The following is a 20,557-nucleotide window of genomic DNA, read 5'->3' on the forward strand; positions in this document are numbered from 1 at the left end:
TAAGAGGTGGATCTCAAACAAGGTCTCTTAGAGAAGTATATCATTTTATAGAAGCTCAAAAGAAGAATAGTGATCCCAGGGTTTTGTTTGTAAATATTCTAGATGGAGATGGGATTAAATATGAGTCATTATAAAGATTTTATGACTCAGATGATTCTGAGTGAAAAAGTGTTTTAGTTTAAGTGTAGTTTCATATATAAAACGAGCTGTAAAGCTCAAAAGTGTTTTAGTTTAAGTATAGTTTCATATATAAAACGAGCTGTAAAGCTCAAAAGTGTTTTAGTTTAAGTATAGTGATATATATAAAACACTACACTTTCTCACCCTTTAAATATGGTTTATTGTGATACTTGCGAGAAGGAAGTAAAATATTACAAGCGTCATATTCTCACCGCAAAACATACATACAACATTCTTAACAAACTTTCCCCTCTTCCACCTAAAACGAAACATTGTAAGGTCTGTAAAACAACCATCCTCAAGAAGGGGTTTAAAGCTCATCTTAAAACTCACAAACACTTGTCTAAATTGTCAAAATTGTTTACTATTAGGATCACTGATGGTGCTTACAAAGGTCATATCAGAACACGCATATTTGACTTTCATCCTCCTGGCCCCAACTCAATTGTTGAGGCTGTGGATATCATCAAACCCTCTGTGAAAGACCTTATTGAAAAGACTCTTCTTGAGTTGAAACCAATCAAGTTCTATATGGGTATTAAAATGAAAATCTCAAAAGCAGATCCAATCACTGGTGATTATTACACTGATGAGGCTTACATGAGAACTAAGGCACACTTTATATCTTCATATCAAGATTTTAAAACAACAGGAGTCTATGGTCAACTGATTGCACAAGAACAAGAACTTGAACACACGATTACTGGAAGTGGTTGGAATATAAATGAGATACTATATATTGATATTCATATTCTTAAATCAGATCCTCTAAAAGCTTATTCTTACATTGATTTACCCAGTGTTATCAAAAATAGAAAAGCAGTTATCAATATCAAAAATAAAGACAATAAATGTTTTCTCTGGTCTATCCTGGCACATTTACATCCTGCTGGTGATCATGTAGAAAGAGTATCTCATTATGAAAAATATGAGAATATATTAAATATGAAAGATCTAAAGTTTCCTATGGCTTTAAATGATATTCCTAAATTTGAAAAGATGAATAATTTATCAGTTAATGTTTATGGTCTAACAGAAACAAAGTCCAGATTCTGAAACTTACTGATGATCATAAATCTTGTCATGTTAATCTTCTATATTTTAATTCGGAGGACAATTCACATTATACATACATTAAAGATCTTTCCGAATTGGTTCGTACACAAGTATGTAAAAGGACAAATAAAAGATTTGTTTGTATGCATTGTCTTAACTTTTTCCATTCACAAGAAAGATTAGATAAACACTCAGAGTATTGTGGAGAACATAAATCAACGGTAATCAATATGTCTAAAAAAGGCTCAAAGATTTCATTCAAAGATGAAAAGAAAACAATGAAACATCCATTTGTTATATATGCTGATTTTGAAAGTATTCTAGAAAAAATTAACATGTGTCAACCTAATTCTAAAAAATCATACACAAATAAATATCAAAAACATACTCCTTGCGGTTTTTGTTATCATATCAAATCATCTGTTGGTGATAAATATAACAAGTTAGAAACGTATAGAGGTTCAAATACCTCAGAGGAGTTTGTGAAACGACTAGAAAAAGACTGTGTTGATTAACCAAGATAATGAGAAAAACCAATAAACCAATGTCCTTGACGAGTAAAGAGAAAAGGGAATTTAAAAAAAGCAATGTCCGTCATATTTGTGAGGAGGAAATTGGTGAAGGTCCAAAGGTTAGAGATCATTGCCATCTCACTGGTAAATATAGAGGTCCGGCTCATCAAAGTTGTAATATTAATTATAAACTCCCCTCTTTCATTCCTGTCTTTCTTCATAACAATGCTAATTATGATACTCATCTATTTATTAATGAACTTTCAAAGACCCCTGGGTCTATAAGTGCCATTCCAAACACGGATCAGAAATACATTTCATTCACAAAAACAATCTTTATAAAAACAGGATTTAACTTTGAGAAAAATAAAAATACTTATGATATAACCAATATTAGATTTCTTGATACATTTAAATTCATGGCTAGTTCACTGAAGGAATTGGTTAAAAATATCAAAGAGTTTCCATGTCTTACCAAATATTTTCCTGATAATGATTTACTTACAAAAAAGGGAATTTATCCCTATGACTATATGGATTCGTTTGAGAAGTTTAATGAGACAAAGCTTCCATCAAAAGAAAATTTCTACAACAAATTAAATGACAAACATTTAAAAGATAAAAAATATTTACATGCTCAAAATGTTTGGAAAAAATATAACATCAAGAATCTTGGTGAGTACCATGATTTGTATGTAAAAACTGATGTTCTTCTTCTAGCTGATGTGTTTGAGGCTTTCAGAACAATCTGTCATTCTGGATATGGATTGGATCCTGCTCACTATTACACTGCTCCTGGTCTTACTTGGAGCGCGGTGTTGAAAATGACAAAACAAGTTTGGATTTAATAACAGATGTTGACATGCTCTTGATGATTGAAAAGTCAAAAAGAGGTGGAATTTCACAAGTCTGTTCAAAGAGATATGTTAAAGCAAATAACAATTACATTCCAAATTATGATCCATCGGTAGAGAGCTCCTTCTTGATGTATTATGATGCGAATAGCTTGTATGGCTGGGCAATGTCTCAAGCACTTCCTTATGGTGGTTTAGAATGGGTGGATGAAAGTGAATATGATGACGTTTTAACAGATCTAAAAAATTTAACACAGGAAGAATTAGATGAATCAAATGTTGGTTATTATTTTGAAGTTGATTTGAAATATGCAGAGGAACTCCATAACCTACACAAAGATCTCCCATTTGCTTGTGAAAAGGAAAGTCCAAAGAAGGAGTGGTTAAGTGATTATCAACAATCATTTAATGTAAAGGGTAAATCAACAGAGAAACTTCTTACTACACTTTATGATAAGAAAAATTATGTTATCCATCAAAGAAATTTGAGACAATGTCTTTCATAGGGCCTCCGTGTTGAAAAGATACATAGGATTCTCAAGTTTAATCAGAGTCATTGGTTGAAAAAGTACATTGACTACAACACCAAAATGAGAACAAATGCTACAAATGAGTTTGAGAAAAACTTTTATAAGTTAATGATGAACTCTGTATTTGGAAAAACGATGGAGAATGTTAGAAAGAGACAAAACATTCGTATATCAACATCATGGGAACAAGCATCAAAATTGATTAACAGACCAAGCTTCTCGAGAGTAGAAGTTTTTACAGAAAACTTTTGTGCAGTACATTTGATGAAAGAAAGCGTTGAGATGGACAAACCTATTTACATTGGTACCTCAATACTTGATTTATCAAAGTCCTTGATGTACGATTACTTTTATAATAACTTGAAAAAGACATATCAAAATGATGTTAATCTACTCTATATGGATACAGATAGTTTTATTTTAAAAATTAATACTGATGATGTTTATTCTGATATGAAAAAAGACATTGATACTTATGACACAAGTAATTATAGTGAAAAGAGTGAGTTGTTCTCTAAGAAAAATAAAAAGGTGATTGGAAAGTTTAAGGATGAATTAGGAGGAAGTGTTATGAGTGAATTTGTGGCATTGAGATCTAAAGCTTATGCTTATAAATACATTGGAGAGATTGATAAGAAGTTAAAGGATAAGAAATTGAAGGGAATCAAAAAGAGTGTAATAAAACAAACTATAAATTTTAATAATTATTATACATGTTTAACAACAAAGAAAGAAGAGTTTAGAAAGATTAATGGAATAAGAAGTTATAAACATCAATTATATTCAGAAGAGATAAATAAGAAAGCATTGGGGGCTTTTGATGATAAGAGGTTTATTTAAAAAAAATGGAATTGATAGTCTCCCTTATGGTCATAAGTATATTAGTGATAAGATATATAAGTGATAAGTTATATATATAATGGGTTGGGGATTTTAAGGGGCGACCGCCGCCTTTTTTCCTATCAACCAGACTAATGGAGGTTAAAAAATGGTGTAGATAAGAACATTAGCTGTTGGATCATAGGTTCATAAGGCCAGAAGGATCATAGGTCCATAAGGGTAAATATTTGTTTATGAGTGGTCTAATGAAGGAGGATTGAGGATAGGTGTTAATGGGTGGTCTAGGATCGTTGATACTTGGTTCATAATACCCCCATCCACTTATGCCGATCGACCCCGATCTGCACAACGGGAACGATCCTATTTGGAACGGGATCAATCGGCATGATCGTAAACGGAACGTCTTCGATCTTTGTCGATCGGGACAAAAAAATAGATCGGGGCGATTTTTTAAACATGTTTAAAATTTCCATCCCGATCTGAAATAGCGGGACTGATCGTGATTACAGCGTGAATGCAACGTAGTCCATCGGAATGATCGTAGTTAGAACGGCTTGATCGTAGTTAGAACGGCTTGATCGTGATTACAGCGTCCTTGCAGCGGGAGGATTATCTTGTGCCGTTTCGACGACGATCGTTACCTATCCGTCCCGCTCCAATGCCGATCAGAGCCGCTGTATATAAATCGGTCCGGATTGCATCGGCCTCACCCGATCAAGTATTTCGACACGACACTTTTTGTCAACGTTGTTAAGTGGAATTGATAACTGCATGAGCCAAATTGCATTGCCCAATAACCCCATGGTCTAAAATTAAAAGCGGTACAAGTTAAACAAATATTATTAATGATCAATTTTACCGCTTTTAATTTTATGACCTTTTAATTAAGTGAATGCAAACTTTGATCCCCTCTACCCAGCAAAAACTTGTCAAATTTTTAGCTTTTATTTTGAAGACCTTTCATTTTGCAATGCATTTTGATCCCCTCAACCCAGCAATAATAACCTCTCCCTTTCCAACCAACACAAGGCAAACATTGAATATCAAGTTTCATAATGTTTATTGTCACATGAATATCAATAGAAATCATTATCAATGCAATACATAACAATACAACAATGTCCTCCAAAATGTCTTTCAACTCCTTCCCATAGTGTCTCTAATGATGTCTCACCATCCTCTCCTGCCATGGAACTGCACCAGCAGGGCTGTTAAAATAGAGTCTCAGTACCTCCCTCTGACGCTTGGCCTCTACACTGTCCCTGTTACCTCGAACTGCCTGCTCCACCTCTAACATGTTGGCTTGATCTCTCCATTCACCAGGGATGATGTTGTGTCGATAATCCTCCTGGTCCACCTCGGCATGCTGAATACTTGGGAACCGGATGCGGAGCATGTTGTGCAGACAGATAGCAGTTTCGACCAGGTCACGCACCACCTCAGGATACTGTTGTAGTGTCTTGAGCAAGCATTGCCAACGGTTTGCCAAGATGCCAAAGGCGTTCTCCACCACTCGTCGACCCCTTGAGATGCGGTAGTTGTAGACGAGTTGTTCAGGAGAGAGTCCACGTCTGGCATAGGGTTTCATCAAGTAGGTGCGGAGAGCAAAGGCATCATCTCCAAGGATGAAGAATGGCATCTCTTCATCATCGTTCCGCATGGCCAGGGGGTCGGGGAATCCAATGGTTTCATTCTCTATGCACTCTTTGAGCTCCGAAGCATTGAAAATCTGAGCATCTGACATGTGTCCCATTCCACCAACATCCACCCACAAGAACTTATAGTCGGCGTCCACCAGTGCCATCAACACGATCGAGAAGAAGGCCTTGTAGTTGTGGTAGAGGCTGCCTGAGTTGGGTGCGCATCTGAGGGCGACGTGTTTGCCATCAAGAGCTCCGAGCACATGAGGAATGTTCCATTTACTTTCGAAATCATCAGCGACTTCTGTCCATTCTTCTGGGGTGGTAGGGCACTTCACCATTTCTTCTTTGAACTCTGCAACGATGGCTTGACACACCTCCGGAATGAACTTGACGATGATGTTTCTGCTGACCCTGAAGTCGTAGGAGAGAGTTGGGTAGAGGTCTCCTGTAGCCAGATGCCTCAGGGTGATGGCGAGCTTCATTCCAGGTTGTAGGGCCTTTCTCAGCCTGGTATCTTCTTTCTCAATCCTCGGGGTGATTCTGTGGAGGATTTCATCAAAGAGAGCAGGTGGCATCCTCACAAAGTTCTGGAAAGAGTTGATGTCCTCCCGCCTCAGTTCATTCATCAAGCGGTCGTAGTGCCCAAACTGCAATCTTCTTTCTTCTGTCAACCATGGCCGGACCCAGAACTGAGGGGCTTTTTTTTTTCTTTTCTTTTTTTTTGTATACAAGATCGAGGCTCGTGAAAGAGCTAACATTAATCACACAGAAAGACAAACCGACACATAAAACATATAACATGGGGAGCGGTAGACAAGATGGGGCGAGAGGGGGAGGAACACAAACACAACATCTGAGAGCAGGGACATCGAGAGATCTGTGGGAGGGAGAGGGCTTTGGGGGAGGAGGCATGGAAAGGTGGGGGGGGGGGGGGGGGTTGGAAGAGGTATAAAACATATGGACACTGCCAGGACTTCCAGGAAAGAAGTTCGAATTTCAAACAAGGTGGATCTGGGGTGAATTCGTGGGGGTAGAAAAGATCAAGGTTTTGGATGGGGAAAGATAAGAGATTGTGGTGAACAGCTGTTTTAAAGACCTGGAGGGAGGAGTGGGATTGAAGGGAGTGTGGGAGTTTGTTCCAGAGGCGGGAGAAAAGAGGAATGAAAGAGTGAAGGTGAGCAGCGAGCCGAGATTTCGGCAGTTTAACCATCAGAGGGTTGCTGGCAGATCTTGTGCGACCTGAAGGAATATTTGGGGGACAAAGCACAGAGAGAGAGCTGGGGGAGCAAGGCCGGAGAGGAGTCGGTAGAAGACAGAAAGACCACCTACCTGCCTGCGGTGAGTGAGTGAAAGACCCTCGGAGTTAGCTTCATCACGGGAGATTCCAATGATTCTGAAAGCTTTGGTTTCTCTTCTTCTTCTCATTCTTCTTCTCACTTGAGCAGCTCTTCTTTCATTAATTGCATATTGTTGGAGAAGTAGAGCGAGCTGCAGACGGCCATTTCTCTGATGTTGATCCATGGCTGTCTTCGACGATACTGATGATCGGCAAGCAAATCGGGCCCTATTTATACGGATCGGGACCTGAAATCTGCTTTTTAGTCGGCTTAAAGACGGGAATAGAGCGTAGTTAGATCGGTTTGGTCGGGAATGACGTAGTTGAAACGGCAATAGATCGGCAGGATCGGCGTTGGATCAGTTTTAGATCGGCGGCGATCGGGAATGCAGCGTGGTTACAGCGTACGCGAGCGGGAACACAGCGGCTCTAAACGGCTTCGATCGGGTCTTCAGGGACCCGATCTACCCACGATGAGCGTGCTTACAGCGTAGTGATCGTAATCGGAGCGTACTTAGGACGTAGATACAGCGTAGATGACCAGTTTTTTCCCAAAGTGTCCCGATCGCTCCCGACCTGGAGATAGGGGCTAATCGGGGCCAATCGGCATAAGTGGATTGGGGGCATAAGGTCAGAAGGATTATAGACCCATCATATAGAAGGATCATTGTTTGAGTGGTCTAATGAAGGATAGGTGTTAATGGGGATTTGGGGTGGAGATATAGAGGCGTTTGATTTGAGGAAAATTAACATGTAAGTCAATGGGGTCCAGGATCAACATATTATATACACTACTTCCATGTCTGAGCAGCATGCAGCAGGTGATATCCATGTCCGAGCAGCACGCAGCAGGTGATAACCATGTCCGAGCAGCACGCAGCAGGTGATAACCATGTCCGAGCAGCATGCAGCAGGTGATAACCATGTCCGAGCAGCATGCAGCAGGTGATATCCATACCCGAGCAGCATGCAGCAGGTGATAACTATGTCCGAGCAGCATGCAGCAGGTGATATCCATGTCCGAGCAGCATGCAGCAGGTGATATCCATGTCCGAGCAGCACGCAGCAGGTGATAACAATGTCTCAGCAGCATGCAGCAGGTGATAACCATGTCCGAGCAGCATGCAGCAGGTGATATCCATGTCCGAGCAGCATGCAGCAGGTGATAACCATGTCTGAGCAGCATGCAGCAGGTGATAACCATGTCTGAGCAGCATGCAGCAGGTGATAACCATGTCCGAGCAGCACGCAGCAGGTGATAACCATGTCTGAGCAGCATGCAGCAGGTGATAACCATGTCCGAGCAGCATGCAGCAGGTGATATCCATGTCCGAGCAGCATGCAGCAGGTGATAACGATGTCCGAGCAGCACGCAGCAGGTGATAACCATGTCTGAGCAGCACGCAGCAGGTGATAACCATGTCCGAGCAGCATGCACCAGGTGATATCCATGTCCGAGCAGCATGCAGCAGGTGATATCCATGTCCGAGCAGCATGCAGCAGGTGATAACCATGTCTGAGCAGCATGCAGCAGGTGATAACCATATCTGAGCAGCATGCAGCAGGTGATAACCATGTCCGAGCAGCACGCAGCAGGTGATAACCATGTCCGAGCAGCATGCAGCAGGTGATATCCATGTCTGAGCAGCATGCAGCAGGTGATAACCATGTCCGAGCAGCATGCAGCAGGTGATAACCATGTCCGAGCAGCATGCAGCAGGTGATATCCATGTCCGAGCAGCATGCAGCAGGTGATAACCATGTCTGAGCAGCATGCAGCAGGTGATAACCATGTCCGAGGAGCACGCAGCAGGTGATAACCATGTCTGAGCAGCACGCAGCAGGTGATAACCATGTCCGAGCAGCATGCAGCAGGTGATATCCATGTCTGAGCAGCATGCAGCAGGTGATAACCATGTCCGAGCAGCATGCAGCAGGTGATATCCATGTCCGAGCAGCACGCAGCAGGTGATAACCATGTCTGAGCAGCATGCAGCAGGTGATAACCATGTCCGAGCAGCATGCAGCAGGTGATATCCATGTCCGAGCAGCACGCAGCAGGTGATAACCATGTCCGAGCAGCACGCAGCAGGTGATAACAATGTCTCAGCAGCATGCAGCAGGTGATAACCATGTCCGAGCAGCATGCAGCAGGTGATATCCATGTCCGAGCAGCATGCAGCAGGTGATAACCATGTCTGAGCAGCATGCAGCAGGTGATAACCATATCTGAGCAGCATGCAGCAGGTGATAACCATGTCCGAGCAGCACGCAGCAGGTGATAACCATGTCTGAGCAGCATGCAGCAGGTGATATCCATGTCTGAGCAGCATGCAGCAGGTGATAACCATGTCCGAGCAGCATGCAGCAGGTGATAACCATGTCCGAGCAGCATGCAGCAGGTGATATCCATGTCCGAGCAGCATGCAGCAGGGGATAACCATGTCTGAGCAGCATGCAGCAGGTGATAACCATGTCCGAGGAGCACGCAGCAGGTGATAACCATGTCTGAGCAACACGCAGCAGGTGATAACCATGTCCGAGCAGCATGCAGCAGGTGATAACCATGTCCGAGCAGCATGCAGCAGGTGATAACCATGTCCGAGCAGCATGCAGCAGGTGATAACCATGTCCGAGCAGCATGCAGCAGGTGATAACCATGTCCGAGCAGCATGCAGCAGGTGATAACCATGTCCGAGCAGCATGCAGCAGGTGATAACCATGTCCGAGCAGCATGCAGCAGGTGATATCCATGCCCGAGCAGCGAAAGAGCAGAAGACATGGAGTGTAATCGCTCAATTCCTTTAACCTCAGACATCCCCTGAGGCAGATATGGTTGGTTGTTGTTTCGGCTAATTTATGTACTGTTCTGATTATATATTTGATTGAATGATTTCCTGAATATTATAATAGTGAAAAATGAATAGGCTGGCATAATTTCTACATCTCATTCCCCTCTCCTCCCCCGCACCCCCCCCCCCCCCCATCCTCACTCCCCTGCCCCATCCTCATTGGCAGTGCAATTCTTCACACCTGAAACTGGTGTGGTGAATAAAATGGTTGACTTCATGGAGAATTCCAATGACTCAGCAGAAGGAATTGTGCAATGCATACTGCACTCTCTCGAAACACTTGGGCTGTCATCTTACTATAATTCACCAAATGTCTGTCTGTCTGTCTGTCTGTCTGTCCGTCTGTTCGAAGGTACCGTAAAAACTGCTGAACCGATCGCAAAGATATTTTGGGTGGATAATCCTGGGATCTCCAGGAGTAAAATAGGCTATTTAGTTTTCCCAATTTCAGCTTTAGTCTCCAGCATTCTCAGGTTTGGACTCCCGCATAACATTCGCGTTCGCATAACGTTCATTGTGACGATGTTGTTTTCCCGGGTGCCGCACAAACGGCTGCACCGATCGCTGCACGGCTGCAGCGATCGAACTCGGTGACCTCGGACAAAGACCTTTTATAAGGACATGGGTTGAATCCCTGCTTGGGAGAATTCTAACCCATTTCAACATCCGTTAAATCATATCACATGCATATCATCAAAATCTAAACAGTATCTTACTATAATTCACCAAATGTCCCACAGTGATCGATACACTATGATCGTGATGATCGTGATGATCGTGATCGTGAATCGTGATCGATAATTGTGTTCACAATCGCTATGTCGTATGTACTCCCGATACGTGTTTCCTTCAGTTGAAATGGGTTAGAATTCTCCCAAGCAGGGATTCAACCCGTGTCCTTATAAAAGGTCTTTGTCCGAGGTCACCAAGTTCGATCGGTGCAGCCGTGCAGCGATCGGTGCAGCCGTGCAGCGATCGGTGCAGCCGTTTGTGCGGCACCCGGGAAAACAACATCGTCACAATGAGAACAATGAACGTTATGCAAACGCGAATGTTATGCGGGAGTCCAAACCTGAGAATGCTGGAGACTAAAGCTGAAATTGGGAAAACTAAATAGCCTATTTTACTCCTGGAGATCCCAGGATTATCCACCCAAAATATCGTTGAGATCGGTTCAGCAGTTTTTACGGTACCTTCGAACAGACAGACAGACAGACAGACATTTGGTGAATTATAGTAAGATACTGTTTAGATTTTGATGATTTGCGTGTGATATGATTTAACGGATGTGTATATGAATCGTTTAAAAAAAAAAAAGCCTTCAATTTCTGATATTTTACCTTTTCATTTGGGCCTCACAATTGAAGCTCCGCCCGTAGGGCGGGTACCGTTGCTAGTTAGGTCAAATTTCAGCTTTCAGCGCTGACAACACGAGTGTGAACTATGGGATCCACAACTCAGTCTACACCATATTAAAGAAAAGCCAAAACAACCTGCTTCAGGGTAACTGCCATGCCCATATTGTGCATAACACAGTCAAGCATGCACTCGACAACTTGAGCATTGATGTTGAGAATGTGGTTCTGAAAGTCTGTAGCCACTTCTCCATATCAGCCAAAAGAAGAGAGGCACTGAAGGAGTTTTGCGAGTTCTGTGAGATAGAGTTCCGAGAAGTCCTGCGGCATGTCACAACAAGATGGCTTTCCCTCAATCCAGCCATCTCTCGACTCATGCAAAACTGGTCCGCACTGAAGACCCACTTCATCAGCCTTGGGGATGAGTGCCCCAGGCAAATCAGCACTGTGTTGAAGCTCAGGCTGCTCAGCCCTGATTCTGGAGTACAGGAGGATGATGGTGATGTTGTGGAGGTTTACCTTCTCTTCTGTAATAACATTCTCTCCCTCTTCGAAGATGTTGTTAAGAAGCTTGAGGCCAATGCGACCCCCTGTCTAGAGCTCTATCCCATCATGCATTCCTTTACAGACAAACTCAGACAGAGGTGAGATGACCAGTTCTATGGATACCTCACAAAAGTGAAGCTGCAGTGTCTCTCTCCAGTTGATGCAGGCAAGGCAAGGGAGGAATTCACTGCATTCATTGACACTGCCCTAAGGTACATTGAAAAATGGTTTGACTTTTCCAACAGCAACTGGCTTCACTGTCTTACACCTCTATTTTTACCTTCAGTGACCTTGAAAAGATCTGTGAAAAGCTCAACCTCATTACCAGCCTGAACATGGATGAACTGTACGATGAGTGCACTACAGCAAGCAGCCTTGTGGAGAAGCTCCAGGAGGGCGATCAATGGAAGACCTGAACATGGATGAACTGTACGATGAGTGCACTACAGCAAGCAGCCTTGTGGAGGAGCTCCAGGAGGGTGATCAATGGAAGACCTGAACATGGATGAACTGTACGATGAGTGCACTACAGCAAGCAGCCTTGTGGAGAAGCTCCAGGAGGTTGATCAATGGAAGACCTGAACATGGATGAACTGTACGATGAGTGCACTACAGCAAGCAGCCTTGTGGAGAAGCTCCAGGAGGGTGATCAATGGAAGACCTGAACATGGATGAACCATACGATGAGTGCACTACAGCAAGCAGCCTTGTGGAGAAGCTCCAGGAGGGTGATCAATGGAAGACCTGAACATGGATGAACCATACGATGAGTGCACTACAGCAAGCAACCTTGTGGAGAAGCTCCAGGAGGGTGATCAATGGAAGACCTGAACATGGATGAACTGTACGATGAGTGCACTACAGCAAGCAGCCTTGTGGAGAAGCTCCAGGAGGTTGATCAATGGAAGACCTGAACATGGATGAACCATACGATGAGTGCACTACAGCAAGCAGCCTTGTGGAGAAGCTCCAGGAGGGTGATCAATGGAAGACCTGAACATGGATGAACCATACGATGAGTGCACTACAGCAAGCAACCTTGTGGAGAAGCTCCAGGAGGGTGATCAATGGAAGACCTGAACATGGATGAACTGTACGATGAGTGCACTACAGCAAGCAGCCTTGTGGAGAAGCTCCAGGAGGTTGATCAATGGAAGACCTGAACATGGATGAACCATACGATGAGTGCACTACAGCAAGCAGCCTTGTGGAAAAGCTCCAGGAGCGCGATCAATGGAAGACCACAGACGTGGCTGCCAAGTGGATGGCTGTATTTCAGGCAGCTGATCTCCCAAATATGCTGTCAGTCATTTCCTACCTACTGAGCGTACCAGCCTCAACAGGGTTTGTGGAGAGAATATTCTCCAGAATGGCCTACAAATGGAGTGACTTCCGGAATAGATGCTCTGTGGAGCTCATGAAGAGTGAGCTACTGGTCTCACTCAACTTTTGAAGGACAAGCCATTGCTTCAGGCTGCAAGGAGCGACAAAAAGTACACATGGAAGAGAAAGTAATGAGAGAGAGATGGGAAGGGGGGGGGGTGGGGCAGGGGTGTTCAGAGCACTGAGGTGCTAAACTGCAAATATTTAAATATTTATATGTAAATATATTAGGCCTGTTCAATCGGCTAAATTAAAGTTCTTTAAATTGTACACCAAATGGGTAGTTGGTCTAATGGCAACACTTGTGCTGTCTCCACTTTTGTTTAGTTCAACTGATTGAAATATAAATCTGTAAATTACAATAGTAAGTTGTTTTTTCAATCAATTAATTGATGTGGTTTTGAGTAAAAGGAAAACTTACACAAATCTGCTCTTCAGGAATGCACATATGTGAGATTTAACTGAGATATTGACTGAATCTCATTATCTTCAAAATGTTCTAGTGGGGGGCGGTGGGGTGTCCCTTATTTTTCCACATTGAAGGTGGCAACCCTAGTGGGAGGGAGAGGGCTTGGGGGGAGGAGGCATGGGAAGGGGGGAGGAGGCATGGGAAGGGGGGAGGAGGGGTGGAGAGGTATAAAACACATGGACACTGCAAGGACTTCCAGGAAAGAAGTTGAAAATTCATAAAAGTGGATCTTGGGTGAATTAATAGGGGTAGAAAAGATCAAGGTTTTGGATGGGAGAAGATAAGAGATGGTGGTGAACAGCTGTTTTAAAGACCTGGAGGGAGGAGTGTGATTGAAGGGAGTGGGGGAGTTTGTTCCAGAGGCGGGAGAAAAGAGGAATGAAAGAGTGAAGGTGAGCAGAGAGTCTTGATTTTGGCAGTTTAACCATAAGAGGGTTGCTGGCAGATCTTGTGCGACCTGTAGGAATATTTGGGGGACAGAGCACAGACACAGCTGGGGGAGCAAGGCCGGAGAGGAGTCGGTAGAAGAGAGAAACACCAACAACCTGCCTGCGGTGAGTAACTGAAAGACCGTTGGAGATAGCTTCATCGCGGGAGATTCCATTGATTTTGAAAGCTTTGGTTTCAACATGGTGAAGCCGAGCTAGGTGTGAGGCAGGAGCACCGGCCCAGAGGGGAGAGCAGTATTCCATTGACCTGCAGATGAAAGCCTTGTATGTGGTGAGGAGCTCAGGTGTGCCAAGGAAGGACTTCGCACGACGGAGGATGCCCAGTCGGCGATTGGCTTTGAAGGCCAGCTTGGAAATGTGGTTTTCCCAAGAAAGATCATGGCAGATAGTGAGACCCAAAAGCTTGAGTGACAGAACTTCTTGGAGAGGATTATTGAGAAAGTGGATGGGAGGGTTGTCCAGTCGGTCTTTTCGGAGAGACAAAGTGAGAGTGTGAGATTTGTCAGGATTGAAAGACATGTTCCACTTGTTTGACCAGTCTGTGATTTTGTCCAGGTCTGCAGAGAGTGAGGAGGCTGCAGACTGCCGATCTGAGGGATGAGGTGTGGAGCGGCAGAGAGTGGAGTCATCAGAAAAGAGATAGAGAGGATTTTCCAGAGAGTTGGAGAGATCATTGATGAAGACCAGACAAAGCACACGGCCCAGAACACTGCCTTGGGGAACTCCAGCCAGAACAGGCAGGGGAGATGAGAGAAACCCATTCATGGCCAAACGTTGACTTTTTTAGAATTTTTTTTACCCGTGGGTTGATGGCGTCTGGTCCATTAAGAGAGGTGATTCGTCATGTTAGTAAAAATGGGTGATTAAAAGACGTGCTTCGTCATGTTAGTAAAAATGGGTGATTGAGAGAGGTGCTTCGTCATGTTAGTAAAAATGGGTGATTCGGAGAGGTGCTTCGTCATGTCAGTAAAAATGGATGATTAAGAGACGTGCTTCGTCATGTTAGTAAAAATGTCTGATTCGGAGAGGTGCTTCGTCATGTCAGTAAAAATGGGTGATTAAGAGAGGTGTTTCGTCATGTTAGTAAAAATGTGTGATTAAGAGAGGTGCTTCGTCATGTTCGTAAAAATGGGTGATTAGGAGACGTGCTTCGTCATGTTAGTAAAAATGGCTGATTCAGAGAGGTGCTTCGTCATGTGAGTAAAAATGGGTGATTAAGAGACGTGCTTCGTCATGTCAGTAAAAAAGGGTGATTAAGAGACGTGCTTCGTCATGTTACTAAAAATGGGTGATGCGGAGAGGTGCTTCGTCATGTTAGTAAAAATGGGTGATTAAGAGACGTGCTTCGTCATGTTAGTAAAAATGGGTGATTAAGAGACGTGCTTCGTCATGTTACAAAAAATGGGTGATGCGTAGATGTGCTTCGTCATGTTAGTAAAAATGGGTGATTAAGAGACGTGCTTCGTCATGTTACAAAAAATGGGTGATGCGTAGAGGTGCTTCGTCATGTTAGTAAAAATGGGTGATTAAGAGAGGTGCTTTGTCATGTTAGTAAAAATGGGTGATTAAGAGACGTGCTTCGTCATGTTACAAAAAATGGGTGATGCGTAGAGGTGCTTCGGCATGTTCGTAAAAATGGGTGATTAAGAGACGTGCTTCGTCATGTTAGTAAAAATGGGTGATTAAGAGAGGTGCTTCATCATGTTAGTAAAAATGGGTGATTAAGAGACGTGCTTCGTCATGTTAGTAAAAATGGGTGATTAATAGACGTGCTTCGTCATGTTAGTAAAATGGGTGATTAAGAGACGTGCTTCGTCATGTTAGTAAAAATGGGTGATTCAGAGATGTGCTTCGTCATGTTAGTAAAAATGGGTGATTAAGGGAAGTGCTTCGTCATGTTAGTAAAAATGGGTGATTAAGAGAGGTGCTTCGTCATGTTAGTAAAAATGGGTGATTAAGAGAGGTGCTTCGTCATGTGAGTAAAAATGGGTGATTAAGAGACGTGCTTCGTCATGTCAGTAAAAATGGGTGATTAAGAGACGTGCTTCGTCATGTGAGTAAAAATGGGTGATTAAGAGACGTGCTTCGTCATGTTAGTAAAAATGGGTGATTGAGAGAGGTGCTTCGTCATGTTGGTAAAGAGAGGTGCTTCGTCATGTTAGTAAAAATGGGTAATTAAAAGACGTGCTACGTCATGTTAGTAAAAATAGGTGATTAAGGGAAGTGCTTCGTCATGTTAGTAAAAATGTCTGATTCGGAGAGGTGCTTCGTCATGTCAGTAAAAATGGGTGATTAAGAGAGGTGTTTCGTCATGTTAGTAAAAATGTGTGATTAAGAGAGGTGCTTCGTCATGTTCGTAAAAATGGGTGATTAGGAGACGTGCTTCGTCATGTTAGTAAAAATGGCTGATTCAGAGAGGTGCTTCGTCATGTGAGTAAAAATGGGTGATTAAGAGACGTGCTTCGTCATGTCAGTAAAAATGGGTGATTAAGAGACGTGCTTCGTCATGTTACTAAAAATGGGTGATGCGGAGAGGTGCTTCGTCATGTTAGTAAAAGTGGGTGATTAAGAGACGTGCTTCGTCATGTTAGTAAAAATGGGTGATTAAGAGACGTGCTTCGTCATGTTACAAAAAATGGGTGATGCGTAGATGTGCTTCGTCATGTTAGTAAAAATGGGTGATTAAGAGACGTGCTTCGTCATGTTACAAAAAATGGGTGATGCGTAGAGGTGCTTCGTCATGTTAGTAAAAATGGGTGATTAAGAGAGGTGCTTTGTCATGTTAGTAAAAATGGGTGATTAAGAGACGTGCTTCGTCATGTTACAAAAAATGGGTGATGCGTAGAGGTGCTTCGGCATGTTAGTAAAAATGGGTGATTAAGAGACGTGCTTCGTCATGTTAGTAAAAATGGGTGATTAAGAGAGGTGCTTCATCATGTTAGTAAAAATGGGTGATTAAGAGACGTGCTTCGTCATGTTAGTAAAAATGGGTGATTAATAGACGTGCTTCGTCATGTTAGTAAAATGGGTGATTAAGAGACGTGCTTCGTCATGTTAGTAAAAATGGGTGATTCAGAGATGTGCTTCGTCATGTTAGTAAAAATGGGTGATTAAGGGAAGTGCTTCGTCATGTTAGTAAAAATGGGTGATTAAGAGAGGTGCTTCGTCATGTTAGTAAAAATGGGTGATTAAGAGAGGTGCTTCGTCATGTTGGCAAAAATGGGTGATTAAGAGAGGTGCTTCGTCATGTTAGTAAAAATGGGTGATTAAGAGGCGTGCTTCATCATGTTAGTAAAAATGGGTGATTGAGAGAGGTGCTTCGTCATGTTGGTAAAGAGAGGTGCTTCGTCATGTTAGTAAAAATGGGTAATTAAAAGACGTGCTACGTCATGTTAGTAAAAATAGGTGATTAAGGGAAGTGCTTCGTCATGTTAGTAAAAATGGGTGATTCAGAGAGGTGCTTCGTCATGTTAGTAAAAATGGGTGATGAAGAGAGGTGCTTCGTCATGTTAGTAAAAATGGGTGATTCAGAGAAGTTTTACAGACATGGGTGATTGGGTAAAAAATTTACAGACATGGGTAAAAATGGGTGATTTTCAGACACGACAGCTGTGTTATGACAGACAGCTGTGTCACGTCCTTGTTCACCAGATCTGTATTTCTTGGACTGCCTCCGAGACTGGTGTGCAGTTGTGTCACGTCCTTGTTCACCAGATCTGTATTCGTCGGACTCCCTCCGAGACTGGTGTGCAGCTGTGTTACGTCGTTGTTCACCAGATCTGTATTCCTCGGTCTGCCTCCAAGACTGCTGTGCAGCTGCGTCACGTCGTTGTTCACCAGATCTGTATTCCTCGGTCTGCTTCCGAGACTGGTGTGCAGCTGTGTTACGTCCTTGTTCACCAGATCTGTATACCTTGGACTGCCTCCGAGACTGGTGTGTAGCTGTGTCACGTCCTTGTTCACCAGATCTGTATTCCTTGGACTGCCTCCGAGACTGGTGTGCAGCTGTGTCACGTCCTTGTTCACCAGATCTGTATTCCTTGGACTGCCTCCGAGACTGGTGTGCAGCTGTGTTACGTCGTTGTTCACCAGATCTGTATTCCTTGGACTGCCTCCGAGACTGGTGTGTAGCTGTGTCACGTCCTTGTTCACCAGATCTGTATTTATTGGACTGCCTCCGAGACTGGTGTGCAGTTGTGTCACGTCCTTGTTCACCAGATCTGTATTCCTCGGACTCCCTCCGAGACTGGTGTGCAGCTGTGTTACGTCGTTGTTCACCAGATCTGTATTCCTTGGACGGCCTCCGAGACTGGTGTGCAGCTGTGTCACGTCCTTGTTCACCAGATCTGTATTCCTTGGACTGTCTCTGAGACTGGTGTGCAGCTGTGTTACGTCCTTGTTCACCAGATCTGTATTCCTTGGACTGCCTCCGAGACTGGTGTGTAGCTGTGTCACGTCCTTGTTCACCAGATCTGTATTCCTTGGACTGCCTCCGAGACTGGGGTGCAGCTGTGTCACGTCCTTGTTCACCAGATCTGTATTCCTTGGACTGCCTCCGAGACTGATGTGCAGTTGTGTTACGTCGTTGTTCACCAGATCTGTATTCCTTGGACTGCCTCCGAGACTGTTGTGTAGCTGTGTCACGTCCTTGTTCACCAGATCTGTATTTATTGGACTGCCTCCGAGACTGGTGTGCAGTTGTGTCACGTCCTTGTTCACCAGATCTGGATTCCTCGGACTCCCTCCGAGACTGGTGTGCAGCTGTGTTACGTCGTTGTTCACCAGATCTGTATTCCTCGGTCTGCCTCCGAGACTGGTGTGTAGCTGTGTCACGTCCTTGTTCACCAGATCTGTATTCCTTGGACTGCCTCCGAGACTGGTGTGCAGCTGTGTTACGTCCTTGTTCACCAGATCTGTATTCCTCGGTCTGCCTCCGAGACTGGTGTGTAGCTGTGTCACGTCCTTGTTCACCAGATCTGTATTCCTTGGACTGCCTCCGAGACTGGTGTGCAGCTGTGTCACGTCCTTGTTCACCAGATCTGTATTCCTTGGACTGCCTCTGAGACTGGTGTGCAGCTGTGTTACGTCGTTGTTCACCAGATCTGTATTCCTCGGTCTGCCTCCGAGACTGGTGTGCAGCTGTGTCACGTCCTTGTTCACCAGATCTGTATTCCTTGGACTGCCTCCGAGACTGGTGTGCAGCTGTGTTACGTCGTTGTTCACCAGATCTGCATTCCTCGGACTGCCTCCGAGACTGGTGTGCAGCGGCGTCACGTCCTTGTTCACCAGATCTGTATTCCTCGGACTGCCTCCGAGACTGGTGTGCAGCGGTGTCACGTCCTTGTTCACCAGATCTGTATTCCTCGGACTGCCTCCGAGACTGGTGTGCAGCTGTGTTACGTCGTTGTTCACCAGATCTGCATTCCTCGGACTGCCTCCGAGACTGGTGTGCAGCTGTGTCACGTCCTTGTTCACCAGATCGGTATTCCTCGGACTGCCTCCGAGACTGGTGTGCAGCTGTGTTACGTACTTGTTCCTGCCTCCGATAGTCCTCGTCTAGGCGAGCCTTCTTTATTGCAACAGCTTCCTTGGACATTTTCGTTAATGAGGCTTTCTGTCAGGGAGGCATTTTACTGCTTTATCTGAAACGGTGCAGCAGTGCAGCGATCAGTGCAGCCCTTTGTGCGGCACCCGGGAAAACAACATCGTCACAATGAGAATATCGTCACAATGAGCGTTATATGAACGCGAATGTTATGCGGGAGTCCAAACCTGAGAATACTGGAGACTAAAGCTGAAATTGGGAAAACTAAATAGCCTATTTTACTCCTGGAGATCCCAGGATTACCAACCCAAAATATCGTTGAGATCGGTTCGGCAGTTTCTCAGAGGGGGTACCTTCGAACGGACAGACGGACAGACAGATGGACGGACATTATTTTGGTGAATTTTTGTGAGATTAGTGGGCGTGGCCACAGACCACGAGTCCAGTGTGACGTCATCGTGATGGTCCCCCGTCACAAAGACAATTGTGACTCAGTCTCCATTTCGTGGATTTGCGCACGAGAGATGTGGTGGCTTCAAGGTGTTGTGTTCACGTTTGTCGGTTTCGTCATGTTCCGACCACCACAGCAGGTAAGCACGGGGATTGTAAGAGATAAATACCTTGGTGAATTACACGTTATCTTTCTCTTGAGAGGGAATTCGATTGGACGAAACAGCCGTGCAAGGTGTGAGTGACTCCCATCAGGTATGATACAAATATGAAACGTTTTAAAGAAAATTACCTTGAGTTCGCGTCAGGGCGTCGATCGCTCGTGAAAAGCGCGGCATTCTGACCTGTCATGGCCGCTTCTGCTGCCTTTTCCGAGGAAATTATTTTCGTGCGATTGAGGAGGTTTTCTCCGAAACCCCTCCGTCTGAATTTCCGGGATGTGTTCCGTTAACAAGCCGCTTGCCCGCCCACATCTCGTCGTTCCGGATCAACAGCTTTGTAAGCCGCTCGCGAATCCGCTCGACAAACGGAGCAAGCGATTTGTTTTGGTATACAAG

The sequence above is a fragment of the Myxine glutinosa genome, chromosome 11 (genome assembly GCF_964187855.1).
Source record: "Myxine glutinosa chromosome 11, kmMyxGlut1.1, whole genome shotgun sequence".
NCBI classification, from domain to species: domain Eukaryota; kingdom Metazoa; phylum Chordata; class Myxini; order Myxiniformes; family Myxinidae; genus Myxine; species Myxine glutinosa.